The sequence below is a fragment of the Pleurodeles waltl genome, chromosome 10 (genome assembly GCF_031143425.1).
Source record: "Pleurodeles waltl isolate 20211129_DDA chromosome 10, aPleWal1.hap1.20221129, whole genome shotgun sequence".
Lineage (NCBI taxonomy): Eukaryota > Metazoa > Chordata > Amphibia > Caudata > Salamandridae > Pleurodeles > Pleurodeles waltl.
In genome coordinates this window covers 894,949,617-894,965,549 of record NC_090449.1, presented here as the reverse complement: position 1 = coordinate 894,965,549, position 15,933 = coordinate 894,949,617, and the positions used below count along the sequence as shown (strand labels likewise).

The 15,933-nt window shown below is 44.9% G+C and overlaps 1 protein-coding gene across 2 annotated transcripts in view; it reads left to right on the top strand.

The window, feature by feature from the left end:
* The window catches only part of PEX1 (peroxisomal biogenesis factor 1), a 729,162-nt gene that overhangs the window by 468,082 nt on the left and 245,147 nt on the right, over positions 1 to 15,933 (top strand). The window lies entirely within an intron of this gene.

Below are 15,933 nucleotides of genomic sequence, written 5' to 3'. Positions count from 1 at the left end.
ATGGAATATGGTAGAGCCCATCCTGTTTTTTAGGGACCAGGATGCAACCTGATGAAGCATGACACCAGTAGGGTGTGTGAGGGTCTAACAAACAAAACAGGAATTGTGTTGAGTTGTTAGGGTCAAACTCTATATATCCATTGTATTTTTCTTCGGTTTGTCTGGCTAACAAAGACATAGGATACTTTTAGGTGTTCTGTTGGAACAATATTACTCGGTTTAAAAAATGAGGTGCGGTTGGATGACAAAATGAAAGTTTGATATTTAACTAAGTCTCACAGCTAATTGAGAAAGCATGCCTCCAAATGGAAACTTATTAGTCCCTGCACTGGGGACACTGCAAGAATACTAAAGTAAGGACAGCATTCTCCTCTGCCGCTCATATTCATAAGTCAGTGACATATAAGATACCTTTTCCTGAAGTGCAGAGGAGTCCACATGCCCTTAATTTAGGAATCTCATCGAACTCAAAAGGAATGGATTAAGGTTTAACAACAGTGAGGGGAAAATTTATTTTATACTAGCTACTCCTCTTACGCTGGTATGGTGCTGGTTTGGAAAAGGCCAGCACTCCCCTTTGTATTCAGTTTGGTGATCATAGACTTAGGAGAAAGGTATGCCCTGGTGGAAGGTAGACTGGATGGACCCACTGTTGTATTAGGCAGCCCGTTTGCTTCTAAAGTCAACCAACCTTTCATCTTTTAGACATTGCCTCTGCCCTTGCGAGCTGGACAAAATAATATGTTGTACCTTCAGTTGCATAATAGATACTTAGTGGGACAGGTTGCATCCACTGTGTCTACAACTCAAACCGCAAAGGTAATGTTATAGTGGCTAAAAACCTGGTCCCTATTAGACTCGTGATGTAGCAGAAATCTTCGAGTATACTCATTTTATTCTCCATTTCACGATCTTTCCATGTATCTAGATCGCGCTGTCTGCTCTGCTCCTCTGCACCCTGTGGTCAGTTGGGTCAAATACGTAGTCTAGAAAATATCACAATCAAGTAATTTTAGATATTAGATAAGGCAGACACCCAAATGCCCACATCGCAACTGCATCCTCATCACTCTTAGTAGAGTGGGGGGGGCCTTTGAGCCTTTTAGACGGCAATGTATTTAGACAATAGTGGGGGTCTCGTAGAAAAACACAAAAGGAAATACAGACACTGGAGAATACCCTCTTAAACCTGGAAACGGTAGTCTAAAAGAATGCTGCCGAAATAGAACTAGTCAGGCAAACTAAGGAAAACCATGCAAGCATAATAGAGAATTCGAGATGCATAGATTACACAACATTTGTGACCAAATCACAGGGTGAAAAATCCCGCCGATTACAGCATGGCTAATTAAGCCTGATCAGAAGGGGCCCATTCCTCAGCACACAGATCATTTCCTATATGGGCACTGATTCATATATACAAGAAGACATACATATATAATTTTACGCTTATTAAGACAAGCTTTAAGAGAAGTAAAATAATCCTCCCTTATACCGAAGTTAAGGCGAGCTTCCTAGAGAGGACATGGACGGGCTGATCAAGGTTCAGGAAATCAAGGGGGCTCTACTGGCCCTGGCACTTGAGAAGATTCAGGGTCCAGATGGACTCCATGCAGAATTTTACTTCACTTAAAATGTCAAATTGCCCCCTACATTACCAATTCCCTATACAGAGGCACCTTCCTCCAACTACCAGTGACACTCTAATAGACACTCTACTGAACTGGGTTGGGAAGCCATAGATAGTATGGCCTGCGCCTTTGGCCACTAGAACATAGTGAAATTGCACTGTAAAATACTGTTCAGTATATTACCAAAAAGTCTCTTACCTGGACTCACAGGGTTAACAGACTCTGATAAACATGGTTTTATCCAATGCCGTAAAACGTCCCTTTGTATAAGGAGACTATAAAGGATCCTTGAGGAGCCTCTTCCCCTGTGACCTAGAGCTTTCTATTTTTTAAACATAAGTCAACGTTTTTATCTTTGCCAAAAGCCTACAGGCAGATATATATGAGCTTTGCACGAGGTGTTCTGGATAATACAACTGATGTGTCCTTTTTTCCTATTGCTTTTTGTTTTGGTTAAGGAGTCTTTTGCTGCCCAAGGAAACAGAATGGATTAGACTGGGGCATCCCATTAAAGAGGGAGACCCACATCATATCATTGTATGTAGATGACATGCTTCTGTATATAAGAGATTTGAAGGCTGACGTGTGATCGATCATCCGGTCCCTGTAGGAATTTGATGAAGTATTGTGCAGGAAAGCCATTTGGGCAAAGTCTTGTTTCTTCCCTGCTACCTCTGGTGAATAGCCACACACTGCAGGTTTAGGAGAAGGGAGTTAAGGTGGGAACAAATGACGTTGTCTTCGGAACAGTCTGCTCAGACCTCTCGCTTCCTTACAGCGGTCCACTATCAGCATTTTCAGATGGCCATTAGTTGTCTTAAAAGTGTTACATATTACTTGACATATCACACTGTAAACTCCCATGACTTCTCTGCTAGGTCTTTCTAAACTGTAAGGAGGTTTTTAGGAAATTCACTAGTCACTATGGAAACCCAAGGAAGAATGGGGATGTCAAGGAGGACAATTTTTGCATTCAGTTTGGCAGTAAAAGTGATACCTAAGATTTAGATAATAGGTAACATAGAACCACCGAAGCATGTCCCATTACACTCACTACACACAATTGGGACTTACTGTAGACATTTTATTTGGCTGTACAAAGCACTTGAGGAACACACATTTGTGTCCCTAGATAAGGTCTTAGAAAATTGGAAACAAATTACAGCAGAGTTTTTCGTGAATACCAGACCCCCTGGGGACTTGAGGGGGACAGGAGGAGCAGTGGCTACTGGGCCACAGGTTTGAGGGTTACGGTCATTGCCATTGATTTCTCGTGATCGATCTTGCTATGGCTGTGCAAATGGGCCCAAGTACAAACGCGTCAGCACTTAACTCAATGGTAGTGATGGGGAGCAGTCACATACGTCTCAGTAAGATAATGTAGGGATGCATCAAGCTCAGAACTCAACACCACCTAGCGTTGCAACCACATATTAGCAGTACAATGCCTATCTGTCTATAATGGTATAAAAAGGTCTATAATGCACTCAAAAACAAGATACTCCACCTTAGAATATACAGGCACTAATCCACTACCTCAAGGCCACTTTACTCAGGATTTAAAGTCCCTCTTCTCCCCCCAACGTTCAACTTTGTGCAAAGGCAGTATAGTAGGCTTCAGGCACAGTTGCAGAGCTACTAGTGTGCCATTTAGTGTTTGTGTGCTCCATTTTATAGTTTCTAATCCCAGTGTTAGTCTCACTAATGCAGGACTAGTCACAGTCTGGCCCATAGCACCGGTCCATTCTCTCCTACCTCTTTTCGGAGAACCTCACACTGGCTGCATTGTTCCACCTCTCCAGTCTTGGACGTAGCAGCTGGTCTGCGGCGTCGCTGATGGTCATCAATGATAGACGGCCTGCTTCTGGGCATGGGATGAGTCCGGCAAGGTCAGAGATTACAGGGCTGACAGTGGAATTTCTAAGGCACTACACTGGCTCTGACTCCTCTTACTATGGTTTCACAGAAGCTTGGCATACAGTGTTCACAGTGACAGTGATGCATTCCTCTCAGGCACAATTCGACATTGCGATGGTCCGACCACTTCAGAATCACAGTGACAGTCTTCTCGGGCTCACTTTAGGACACTGCCAAGGCACAGGCCACTGCAGGCAACAGAGAGGCAACGCTCCAGTACAGGAGCACTCTGGTTGCTCTCTGTCTCGTCTGGTTTGGCGAACCTGCGGTTCTGAAAGCTAGCTGCTCTTGCTCACATTGGTAGTCAGCGCCTCCTTCAGGGATGGCTTACTCCTTCCCTCTTCTCTTGCATACCATACTCCAGGTGATGTTCCTCACCTCTTGGCAGCTGGTGGTTAGACAGATACCAGCTCAGATTTGCAGTACAGTCCTCTGGATAGTCCCCAGACCAACCTCCCTTTGACACTGAGACCTTGCAAGTTGAAGAAGTGGGTCAGCAAATTCCATTTTTATACAGATAAAACAGGCAGTGGAGTGCATTCTCTCTTTTCACCTTTCTTTCCAGGCTGTTCTTCCAGAATCCTGCTTTTTGTTAACTGATACTCCTCAAAGCAGTGTCCTCTCCAGGTTGGCCTTGGCTGTCAGCAGCCGCAGTTAACCGTGATCAGGGAGAAAGACAAAAGGCTTGCATCACCTAAAGTATCCTGCCAGACTGCAGTCTCATCCTACACCTTCCAAATTGCAGTGCTCAGGAAAAGTCAGCAGCTCCTACAGCAAAAGTAAATCTCTAAAGGGAAGGCTATTCGTCTCTTCCCTCGCTTCATTGTTTAGTTCTGCTCCCATCATCTTTAAGAATGTCAGCAATACGGTTCGCTGTTTAGGGAAAACAACCTCACCTCCACAAACAGGCCTGGGGCTTGCCAAATATAACCAACAGGTCTCCATCACAGTGATGCACTCATACACACAATGAGGCCTATTCACAAACTGCATTTTGTAGTGTGTTTATCAGTTCTTCAGCAGTATTACTTAAGTACTAGACAATGCTATTCACATATCTAAAAGTATAACTCTCCACCTCTCCTATCTTTTATGTGGAGAGATCGTCACACACATGTTTGATGTTTAGTAGTAAATTTTGGAGGGACCAGGAGTAGTTTGAAATTGGTGCATACTTTATACTAAATTGAAGGGGTTTTAAGGAGTTTAGGGAGGGACATGCACCCACCCACAAACGAGTAAGCTCATTTCTATTCACATACTGGACTTCTAAAGTTAATACAGGCAAAAATGGACCCAAAACAGTAGTAAATTACGTCATCTCAAAGCTGGAGTGAGCCCAGCACCACACATGGCCAAACATTGGTTTTGCAGCACCCTCTGACAGTAAATAGCAGCGCTAGGGACTCAAAATAAAACTCCATGTGAATAATAAATTAAACTATTTAAAACAGTTGAAAATATAAGTAAATAGAATTTAATTGTGAAAAATATTTAAAAATAAAACATTTTTGTTTTTATTTAAAAGGTATTTTAACAGCCTTTTTTAACTTATACACTAATGTAACTTTGAAATTTTAAATATATATGAAATTACCCTTAATTGTATAAATTACATTTAATCATTAGTGCACAATAAAAAAAAATATTACTTGTGGTGGGAATTACTTTTTAATTGACACTTCAGAAACAGTTCTTTTTTCTCATTTAATATATTTTAAACAATAAAGATTTAATTCAAAATTAAGTTTCAGTAGCATTGTGCCAACAATGACACTGAAAAGCCATGAGCGTTGACCTACCGCTTTAAGATATATCCAAACTCCAGTTTTAAAAGCATACAATTCTACTTTTCATGCAGAGCTTATCTTACCACAATAAAAATGAATAAAATATACTCCAAAGCAACATCCTAATGCCCGAGGTGCTGAACCGCACAGTAACTGATATGGAAATTCATGAAGCCCGCTCCCCTAGGCAGATGTAGGGAAGAAATGAGGAATTTGAGAAAGCACACCATTGTGCGACAATTGGATGATCGCCTACAACAGCTCTCAGAATCAATGACACCGGTGAAAATAAGAACAATGATATGCTAATATGACCGCGTTGGTGCATCAATTCGACAAAATAATGGCTATATGGCACTTACAGCAAGTTCTAACCAGGGATTTAAATCCCACACATACTGTTCTGAACTAAGATTGAGTGAGACGTCGGATACCACTCCAGATTATTTCCTCGAATAGACTACATGTTGACTAGAATACAACATAGTCCTGCAAAAATATTGATATATGTCGAGGAAGGGGATGGGCCTTTATGTGGCGACTGAGAAGGTCACCAACAAGGCCAGAGGGTTCCCAATTAAATTCTGTAAATGTTTATCTCATACCATGGCCTTGATGTCCCAGGGGAGGAGCTGGAGCCTTCGGTGTCAAAGAAACTGATGCCTATCTTAGTTATATGGATTGAATCAACCAACCCTGTTTATACCATACACCCACTCATACTGTAACACTGTGGAAAGATTTAATGATTGTTGTCTGGACTAGTACTACCTGCAGTATTTGTTTACCATATACGGGCATCGGTTTGTGCCCGTTCAAACTGTTTCTACAAAATCTAATAAACATATTTACAAAGAAAATATTGATATATGCTCAATAAAGGGCAAGTCACCCATAGGTGTTATTAAATTTTATTTACAAAAAGGTTTTTTAAAACTTTTTTGATGTTTTTTGTTTCTCATTTTCTTGTTATTTGATTATGTATGTGCTTTACATAACATAGATATAATCAAAGATAATAGGAAAATGAGAAACAAAAAACATTCTATAAAAGCTAACTGTGATGGTAATGTGCATAACATATGTAACCAGATGTACGAAAAGCCGAATGAATAATTCTTAAAAAAGCATTTGCCCAGCGCAACTCATATGACAGGCACTTTGTATCTGGATATACTTTGGTAATAGTGGAACGCGGTCATGGGTTGATGTAAGGCCAGGGACAGAAATATGTCATTTTCGGTATGTTCCCCCAACTGTAAAATATATATATTCACTGAAAAAAACAAAGGTTACAGGGATGCTATAGATAAGTTCTAAATTTACTCGTACAAAACCATAGAAATTCAGCCATTAGAGTTATTTCAAGTAACTATAACTCACGCCCTCGCCATGCACAATTGACTTATCAATAATTTTATTGCAGATGTTGCAGTGAGAATATGACAGATGGCATAAAAGATGTCATCAATGATATAATAACGTAGATTAATTAGCTGTGCGTGGCGAGGGCATGAGATGTAGTTACCTTAGGGCGCGAGTTGCAGTTTCTTGAAAGAACCCTTCCTACAACTGCTGAATTTCTATGGTTTTGTACAAGTAAATTCGGAACCTATCTACAAAGTCCCTGTAACCTTTGGTTTTTTTCTGTGAATTTCTGTGTGTTTTATTTTTTATTTTTAACTTATAGTAATTTTCATTACTATACGTTAATCCAACTACAGCCGCGCACGGTGGCACTTGGCCACAGGCCCTGAGGGCAACCCCCTATAAGCACCCAGCTTTGCACCATGCATGGCCTTCACCTATGTCCACTAGGTGTTGCCCGCAAGGGCTGGCATGCAGCCAACCACCCAACCTCATGCTGTGCTTGGCCCATTGGGCGTGCACAGCGGAAGTTGGCCACAGCCTCTCTGGGTGTGCGAGTAGGGGTGAAGCTGTATCTGGGGGTGAGAGTGCGTACATCAGTATTTCAGTGTGTGCGTCAGTATGTGCGCAAGTCAGAGTGTGTGCATGAGGGTGTCAGTGGGTCTGAGTTGGTGTGTGACAGTCTGAGTGGTGGCGTAACTGAGTGGGTCTTGGAGTGCATGCATGAGGGTCTGACTGGGGCTGTGAATGAGTGCATGAGGGTCTGAATGGGTCTGTGAGTGCGTAAGTGGGTCTGAGTGGGTTCATGAGTGTCTGAGTGGGTCTGTGAGTGGGTGCGTAAGTCTCTGAATGGGTGTGTGAGTGGGAGAAACTGATTGAAAGAGACAGAGAAAGAGAGGGAGATATGTTTTAGGCTTTGATGTCTGATATAATTAGAATTAGATATTTGTGTACAATTTCAAATAAAAAATGTATTCATTATTTTAAAAAAATATAATCATTTGTACTTTTTTTTTTTTTTTTTTTTTTTTAAAGAGGAAACAAATCCAGCTGGACTTGAACCCTCGATGCTCAGTGTGAAGGTCTGTGATCTTCACACTGAATTATTGGTTGTCTTTTTTTTTTTTTTTTTTTTTTTTTTTAAGCCTTTTTATGGGCTATTTTATCTGGCACCATTGGGCAAGCCTTAAGGCTTCCCTTGGGGTGCCATTGCTTCAGCAAGCAAGGAGCTGATTTAACAGCAGCTCCCTGCTTGCTGAAGCATTTAATCTCTTTTCCCGGCACGCTACTTGACAGGTCCCGCTGTCAAAATCTGAAGTGTGTGCTATGGCGTGGCTGCTGCTGCGAAGTTGCAGCCAAGCCACAGCAAACAGCTGTGTCCCAGGGGAGGCACCCCAGGACATAGTAGGAGCCTGTCCTGGGGTGGCGGTCCCACGGCCATTGGAGACTCTTCAAGGGGGCCAGGTGGCCACCCTCCAACTTGCACGTAGCCCCAGGGAGGTGGTGATCCCCGGGGGGCTGTAATGGACCCCTTTCCATATTTTTGATTGCCCTGGGGAGGACCAAATTCAGATGTTGCCCCAGGGAGGTGGTGGTCCCCAGGGCTTGTTGGCGGAGGCACAACAAGCCTCCCCCACGCACGTAAAACATTTTGCCCTGGGGAACTCGTGGTCCCCGGGGCAGTGGGGGGGGGAGGGTGGGAGGGGGGAGGTCAATAACAAAACACACACACACACAAAATTATGTCCCTGGGACCTGGCCCAACCCGGAGCTTAACAAAAATAAGCGCGGAAGCCCTTGCTTGTTTATTTTTTATTTTTTGGCCGCAAGTTTACGAATATCGCTACTTCTGCTCTGGGGGGGGGTCCCTCTGAGATCTACCACCCCCACCCACCCCACCAGAGGTAAGTGGTTAGGGTGTCCCTGCCCTGGCCTCGTTTCTCCTATTTACTGGGACTCAGCTGAAGTCGAGTCCCCAGAGGATTCCCAACACTTCCTATTTTGAAGTGTTGGCAACCAATCAGAGCTGTGCATTTCCCTGCATGAGCTCGTCTTTGTTTGCAAATACTTCGCAGCCAGAGATACACACTTTTGAATTTCCCTAAATTTCTCAAAAACTACTGAACGGATTTACTCCAAAAGCGTAGTCTGTGTACCGAAAGCTAGCTTTCTGCCAAACCTGGTGTAATTCCATCCAGTGGTTCGGGCGGTATGGGAATTAACAACGCAACTTTTTTGGACCCCCCTCCCTTTTTCCTCGGTCACTGCTTGACGGATCACCCTGAAACTTTCTGTGCGCATTAAGAATCACTGCAACACTTTTTTTGGGCAAATTTCGTGAAGACTCGTCAAACTGTGCTAAGGATATAGGCAACTCAAAAGCGCTTTTTCTATGGAAACATAGTCCTAAATATATTATATTTATATATATAAGATTGATAGGCCTGGCTTTGGTCCTAGCCAAAAGATAAATAACAATTAGGTGGGAGTCAGTGAGAGGATTGTTTTGAGAACTGGAAAAAAAGACTTAATTAAATGGGATGGTTATGAAAGTACATTTTTCTAAGTGATGTTAAAAGGCTTAGGGGTAAAACTGAAACAGCTTCATTGTGGGGTACAATCCTTATCTTCGTTTATGGAAGTTGAAAGTGAAGCTACACCCCCCATCAAGATATTATAGTAAGCGATTAGTAAGAACTAGTTATGCTGTGTCAAAGTAACCACCCCCCCAGGGTATTGCACTATCAGCATCACAAGACGATGATGATTGGCATGCCCACCCATCTCAATCCAGTCTTTAGATCTTTTCTTCTATAATGTGTGAAGGGTGCGGTTTGAAAATCGGTCTTCACTGGCCAATTATGTGTTTGCCGATGTTGAAATATAATGGCAATGTAGACTTCGTGACAAAAATCGCCAATTGGTGGGATATTTCCAATGAGCTTAGTTATAATGATTTATTAACACTGGCATACACAAGTTATTTCACTTGGTATCACGCAGGAAAATGGCTTAAATAGATTACCCTAGAAAATTGTTTGATAATGTCACATTGTTAAATTGTATTCTCTAATCTCAATGTGTCTGTAGTGAAATGCTCGAGTTGCCATGAATATTTTTATAGCTAATATGAGAAAATTGTATTTAAAAATGTGGCAGGCACTTTATTGCCTACTGCCTGTAATTCAAGCCTCTGTCCGTTAAAAGCCATACCTCTAGCACCACATTAAAACACGGTCTTCACTGGACAAGGGAGATAAAATGAAAGTAATATTTCTCAACATGGTCAGTTGGAAGACAATAATGATGTATTTCTGTTTTTTCAAGCTCATTTGCAAGAGGGATGTACAAAAGGGCCATAGAGGTGGTGCCCATTGAGGAAAGGGGTATAGGATTTCACTTCCTTTACCCCATGGTGCCTACTTTCATCTGCTGATCCTAGCCCCTCAAAGGCAGTACTTAGATTTACTGTGGAATTGCAGCACTTTCTATTCATCGTTCTACTTGGGTTGACAGCCGCACAGCCAGCTCCACTATGGAGGTGAATTGTATTGTAGTCCTGTACTTGGACAATAACTGGTGAAAGCAGACCCTGCACTTATGGAACAAATGTAGTGTACCCTGACCCTTTTTAAGACTGGCACTTCATGATCAACACCCAGTAATTCCATCCCACCTCCACACAGTTATTGTCTTTCATAGGATCAATGCTAGACACAACTCGTATCCTTCTCATAGAATTGCAGAGCTTCAAGATATGATTCCAATGTTTCTGGCTAAGGCACTGATTCAGATTCTGCAGGCCCTGCACCTGTTAGGGTCTCGTGGCTTTTATTGAATTCATGTGTTCTTTGGCTTCATAAGTGCGTCCTTATTGAATTGAACTGCCTTGCTTTTAACCAATCTTCTGCTTTTACATTGATGCAACTGTCTGCCATGTTTATCTTTGGAAATGCTGGAGCAGCATGTCTGACAGTAAGTAGTGAGCTATATAAACTAGTTACTTGCTTACTACAGCCACCCTGTTACATTAGTTTCAGGGCCTTGATGGGCTCTCATCAACTTAGATCAATTGTAGTTGACATTGACTTTAATGCATGAACTTAAGGGGAGAATTTCCATATAACCCCAAAGCATTTTCGTACAAAATTAAGTTATTTTTGGGAAAAGGTGTGCTAAGGTTACACTCTAGATTTCGTGAGAGTGGGGTAACCTTCCTTTGCTAGTGTGCCATGAGTCGGTGGTGTCTCTGTTGGAGGCTGGCCCTCCATGTAGTGTACAGAAACCAAGTGCAGTATGCAGAGGGTCTGAACAACCACATGTTAGGTCTCAGGGGTAAAAATCATATCACCTAATGCTCTAATTTTTAAGGTAGCAGCTGGTCGAGCAGTTAGGCTAATCCGGGAGATGTGCTAAGTATTTGCTGTACTCACAAATCCAATCATGCAGCACTCACACTCAATGAATAACTCGAGACCAGAAATTATAAAAATACTTGAGTCTTTTATATAATTTTTAAGACCAACATCTTTAGAATACGTTAAGTACTTTTTGAGCTATGGCTTTTTAAAGTTTTAGCAAAGTCAGTCTTTCTGTGCGTAATTACGCACCATTGGAATCAATGGGCAGTCACTTTAAAAAATGCATAAAAAGTCGTACCTTTGAGTTAGAGGTAGCAGAGTTGGAAATGTTCTTGGCACAGGGCCACCTGGATGGGCCACTTGGAAAAGGAGCTGATCTGCAAATTCAAAGTGGTGCCTGGGGGTCCCCTTTGGCTGTCGAGGTCACAATGGTTTGGGGACCCGGGGGCACACAGCAGAACCTGCGATGCAAGGCCCAGGGCGGCCAGGTGAAGGGCGTTTTGGAGGTCTTGGATGCTGTGCGCAACAGAGTCCACTGGAGCTGGAGATAAGTCTCTTTGGGGGTGACTTGCAGGACAACGGGGGCACTCTGGAAGGAGGTCGGGGGTGTTCCTTAAGTCCCTTGACTGGGGCTTCTTCCTGATCCTTTGTCAGCTCTGGGGAGCTGGTTTTCTCCTGGTCCGACATCAGCTGACCAGGACCCAGGGTATTGCTCTATCATGACCACTAGGGTCGCTGCACCACCAAACTTGGTACAGTTGGGGGACACTTCCGGACTGTCATCTGTGTCGTTGGGTACGGCTGTGACTTCCGGTTGCGGAGATATCTGCGATTCAGTGAGGTGTCCTTCACTGTTTATTGGTTCTTTGCAGTTTACCTGCTTCTCTTGAGTGGTGCCTCCACTCAGGAGGGAGATCTGGGGTTATCCTTGAAGCCTGGAGGTCACCTGGGTTTCTTGGGGTCAGTCCAGTGTTCAGCTCCTCCGCTGTCACGATTGTCTGGACTCAGGTTTAGCAAGCAGGGGTCTTGGTGCCTCTTCTGGTGCAGCAGGTCCTCAGTTCTCGTCCTGGCAGTTTCTCTGGTGCTGGTCTTGTTGCCTCCTTGGAGTCTTCTTCGATTCCTTTTCAAATCTAAAATCTTGGTCTAGGGGAGCCCACTAAATGCTGAATTTGGATACTGGAGTGAGGCAGATTTTGTTGGATTGGAGTGGGGCAGATTTTGTTGGATTGGAGTGGGGCAGATTTTGTTGGATTGGAGTGGGGCAGATTTTGTTGGATTGGAGTGGGGCAGATTTTGTTGGATTGGAGTGGGGCAGATTTTGTTGGATTGGAGTGGGGCAGATTTTGTTGGATTGGAGTGGGGCAGATTTTGTTGGATTGGAGTGGGGCAGATTTAGTTGGATTGGAGTGGGGCAGATTTTGTGGGATTGGAGTGGGGCAGATTTTGTGGGATTGGAGTGGGGCAGATTTTGTGGGATTGGAGTGGGGCAGATTTTGTGGGATTGGAGTGGGGCAGATTTTGTGGGATTGGAGTGGGGCAGATTTTGTGGGATTGGAGTGGGGCAGATTTTGTGGGATTGGAGTGGGGCAGATTTTGTGGGATTGGAGTGGGGCAGATTTTGTGGGATTGGAGTGGGGCAGATTTTGTGGGATTGGAGTGGGGCAGATTTTGTGGGATTGGAGTGGGGCAGATTTTGTGGGATTGGAGTGGGGCAGATTTTGTGGGATTGGAGTGGGGCAGATTTTGTGGGATTGGAGTGGGGCAGATTTTGTGGGATTGGAGTGGGGCAGATTTTGTGGGATTGGAGTGGGGCAGATTTTGTGGGATTGGAGTGGGGCCGACTGAGTTGGATCGGAGCGGGGCAGACTGAGTTGGATCGGAGCGGGGCAGACTGAGTTGGATCGGAGCGGGCAGATAACTTTGGTAGGAATAGGGCACATTTTGGTCACTTCTTGTGGTGTCACCTATGGTGATGTCACACGTGATACCATGCCCATTCTGCCTAACTTGGTGAGTCCCCCCACTTTTTTTTTTTTTTTTAGGACTTGAGCCCTACTCCAAGGGATTGTGACAAGGTGCTGAATTGCACCCTTTGAGATGGCATACAAGGCAGTCCACCCAAAGCAGGTGAGAAATCCAGGCGTGTCCCGAAAATTGGTTCAGCAGGACCTCACAGTCAAGGTATCACCGGTCTCATGGATTCCTGCTTGACTTCGGATTACAAATTTACTCCACTACAGGATTTGGGTTTCCAAAAAGTAAACTAAACAAAAAGTAACAAAAATCCAAAGGTAATACTTTGGACCAGTGCAAGGTGGCAAATCCATCTGATCCAAGAAGTGACCTTTCCAGCTATAAAATCCAGATTTGTATTTCTTAATCTTCGAGGGGCCCTCACTGGCCTCAGTCTTGGACCTTGCCCTGCTGGAAGATTTTAATTTTCATAAAAAGTTTGAAGGTAGAAATTCTGACCAGGATGGCTCACTTGAAGTATCCAACCTCAGCTCCATTGTGGTCAACCTGAAATTGCTCCTGCGCTCTAACCTCAAACAGTGCCTTTTGATTGGTGTTCCCTTTTGCTCAGTGCTTTTTATAATTTTAAACATGTATATCAGATAGAGACTTCTAGTTGCAGATTCCTTACCTTAGAATTTCCCCCCAGGCGTCCGACTGGATCCAGAGATTTTTCTTTGAGCAATACCCTTGCGTGTCGGTAGGTGGCATCGGTCGACTCCGTAGGCGTTGTGGTCGCTGTGATGAAGTCGGGAGTAGTACATAGACGCCGCCCTCGCGTAGTGATGTCAGTTCCTTTTAACGACGTTTCACGCCAGACCGCAGAACCGCTAAGAACACTGAGATTGGTGCGCCAGAGCTAAGGACCTGAAAGGGGGAATCCCTGTCCCTAGAAATCAGTTCGCAAGCAGGGCAGGATGGGTGGGCGGTAAGGAATCTGCAATTAGAATATGTCTCTACCAGATATTTCGGTACCGAAGGTAAGTAACTTGTACTTACTTATACTCCTAGTCGTCGGGGATAAGAATCGGGTCGACGTCGATAGTGGGCACCACCAACGTCGGGAGCGTTGATAATTGACCCGGTGCCGTGGAAGGTCTTGAGGGTGCGACCGGCACTGGTGCGGATCTGCGCACGGATCCGGAGGTCACCTCGGTGGCCGGGGCCAAAGCCGCCGGCGCAGAACCCGAAGGCCCCTCAGCCGAACCCCTTGGGCCTGAAGGCGCCGTATTGGGGTCAGCCCGCCCAAATATGAGGTGCATGGCCTCGTAAAACTCTTATAGTTGGGCGAGGGTCGATTCGGCTCAGGGAAACTCAGGTAGGTGCGGAGCTGACCCAGACGCAGGCTCCGAGGACTGAGGCCTAGTGCGTGGACGCTCACCCAGTTGCTCGGCCGATGCGACGCGGGAAGAAGTCAGAGAGCGATGGAACTTCTTCTTCTTCGTACCTTGACCCGAGGAATTGGAAGAAGACGAGTGGTGATGACTCCGCGACCGATCTCGAGACCTTCCTCTCGAGCGAGACCGGGACCTATGCGGAGTCGAGTGCTAGGCCGCCATTAGCTTTAGAGACCGCTCACTCAATGGCCTTGTAAAACTCATAGTTGGGCGAGGGTCAATTTGTCTCCGGGAAACTCTGGGAATCTCAGAGCCGACCCAGATGCAGGCTCCGAGGACGGAGGCCCAGTGTGTGGACGCTTGCCCAGTCGATCAGCCAACGCGACGCAGGAAGAAGTCAGAGAGCGATGGGACTTCTTTGTCGTATTCTTCTTCGTACCTTGGCCCGAGGATTTGGAAGAAGACAAGTGGTGATAACTCCGCGACCGATCTCAAGACCTTCCTCTCAAGCGAGACCGGGACCTACATGCAGTCGAGTGTCGGGCCACCATTAGCTTTAGGGACCGCTCTCCCAAAGCCTTCAGGTGCATGGCCCAACACTCTGAGCATGACTACGGGTCATGTTCGTGCTAGAGGCACCACAGACAAACGCGATGAGGATCCGTCACCGACATCGTCCGATGGCAGTCCTCACAAGGCTTGAACCCGGTCTTCGGGGACATCCTCGTCGCATCAAAGTCGCACACAAAAAAATCGACAAAACTGTCGAATTCGGCCAAAAAATTGCCTAGGGTGGCTCTCTCCGGATCGGCGCGGAAAGAAAAGAACTGACGTCACTGCGAAAGGGTGGCATCTATGTACTACTCCCAATGTCATCACGCGGAGTTCCTGTCCTGGATATCTGCCAGGCAGCTACGTGGGCATCCCTGCACACATTTGCTAAGCATTACTGCCTGGATAGTCAGGTCTGTCGAGACGGCTATTTTGGTTGTTTGGTCCTGCAGGACTTTCTAGTATGATCTTGGTTCGCAGCCCACCACCGAGGATGGCATTGCATGGGTATCTATTCTAAGGTAAGGAATCTGCAACTAGAAGTCTCTATCAGATGTACAAGTTACTTAACTTCGGTAACAAAATACCTGGTAGAGACATTTTCTAGTTGCAGATTCCTTACCCTTCACCCATCCTCCCTGCTTGCAAACTGATTTCTAGGGACAGGGATTTCCCCTTTCAGGTCCATAACTCTGGCACACCAATCTGAGTGTTCTTAGTGGCTTTGCGGTCTGGCTTGAAATGTTGTTAAAAGAAACTGACGTCACTGCGCGAGGGCGGCGTCTATGTACTACTCCCGACTTCATCACAGCGACCACGACGCCTACAACGCCTGCGGAGTCGACCGGCGCCACCTATCGACACACAAGGGTATAGATCGAAGAAAAATCTCCAGATGCAGTCTGACGCCTGGGGGAAAATTGTAAGGTAAGGAATCTGCAACTCGAATATGTCTCTAACAGAT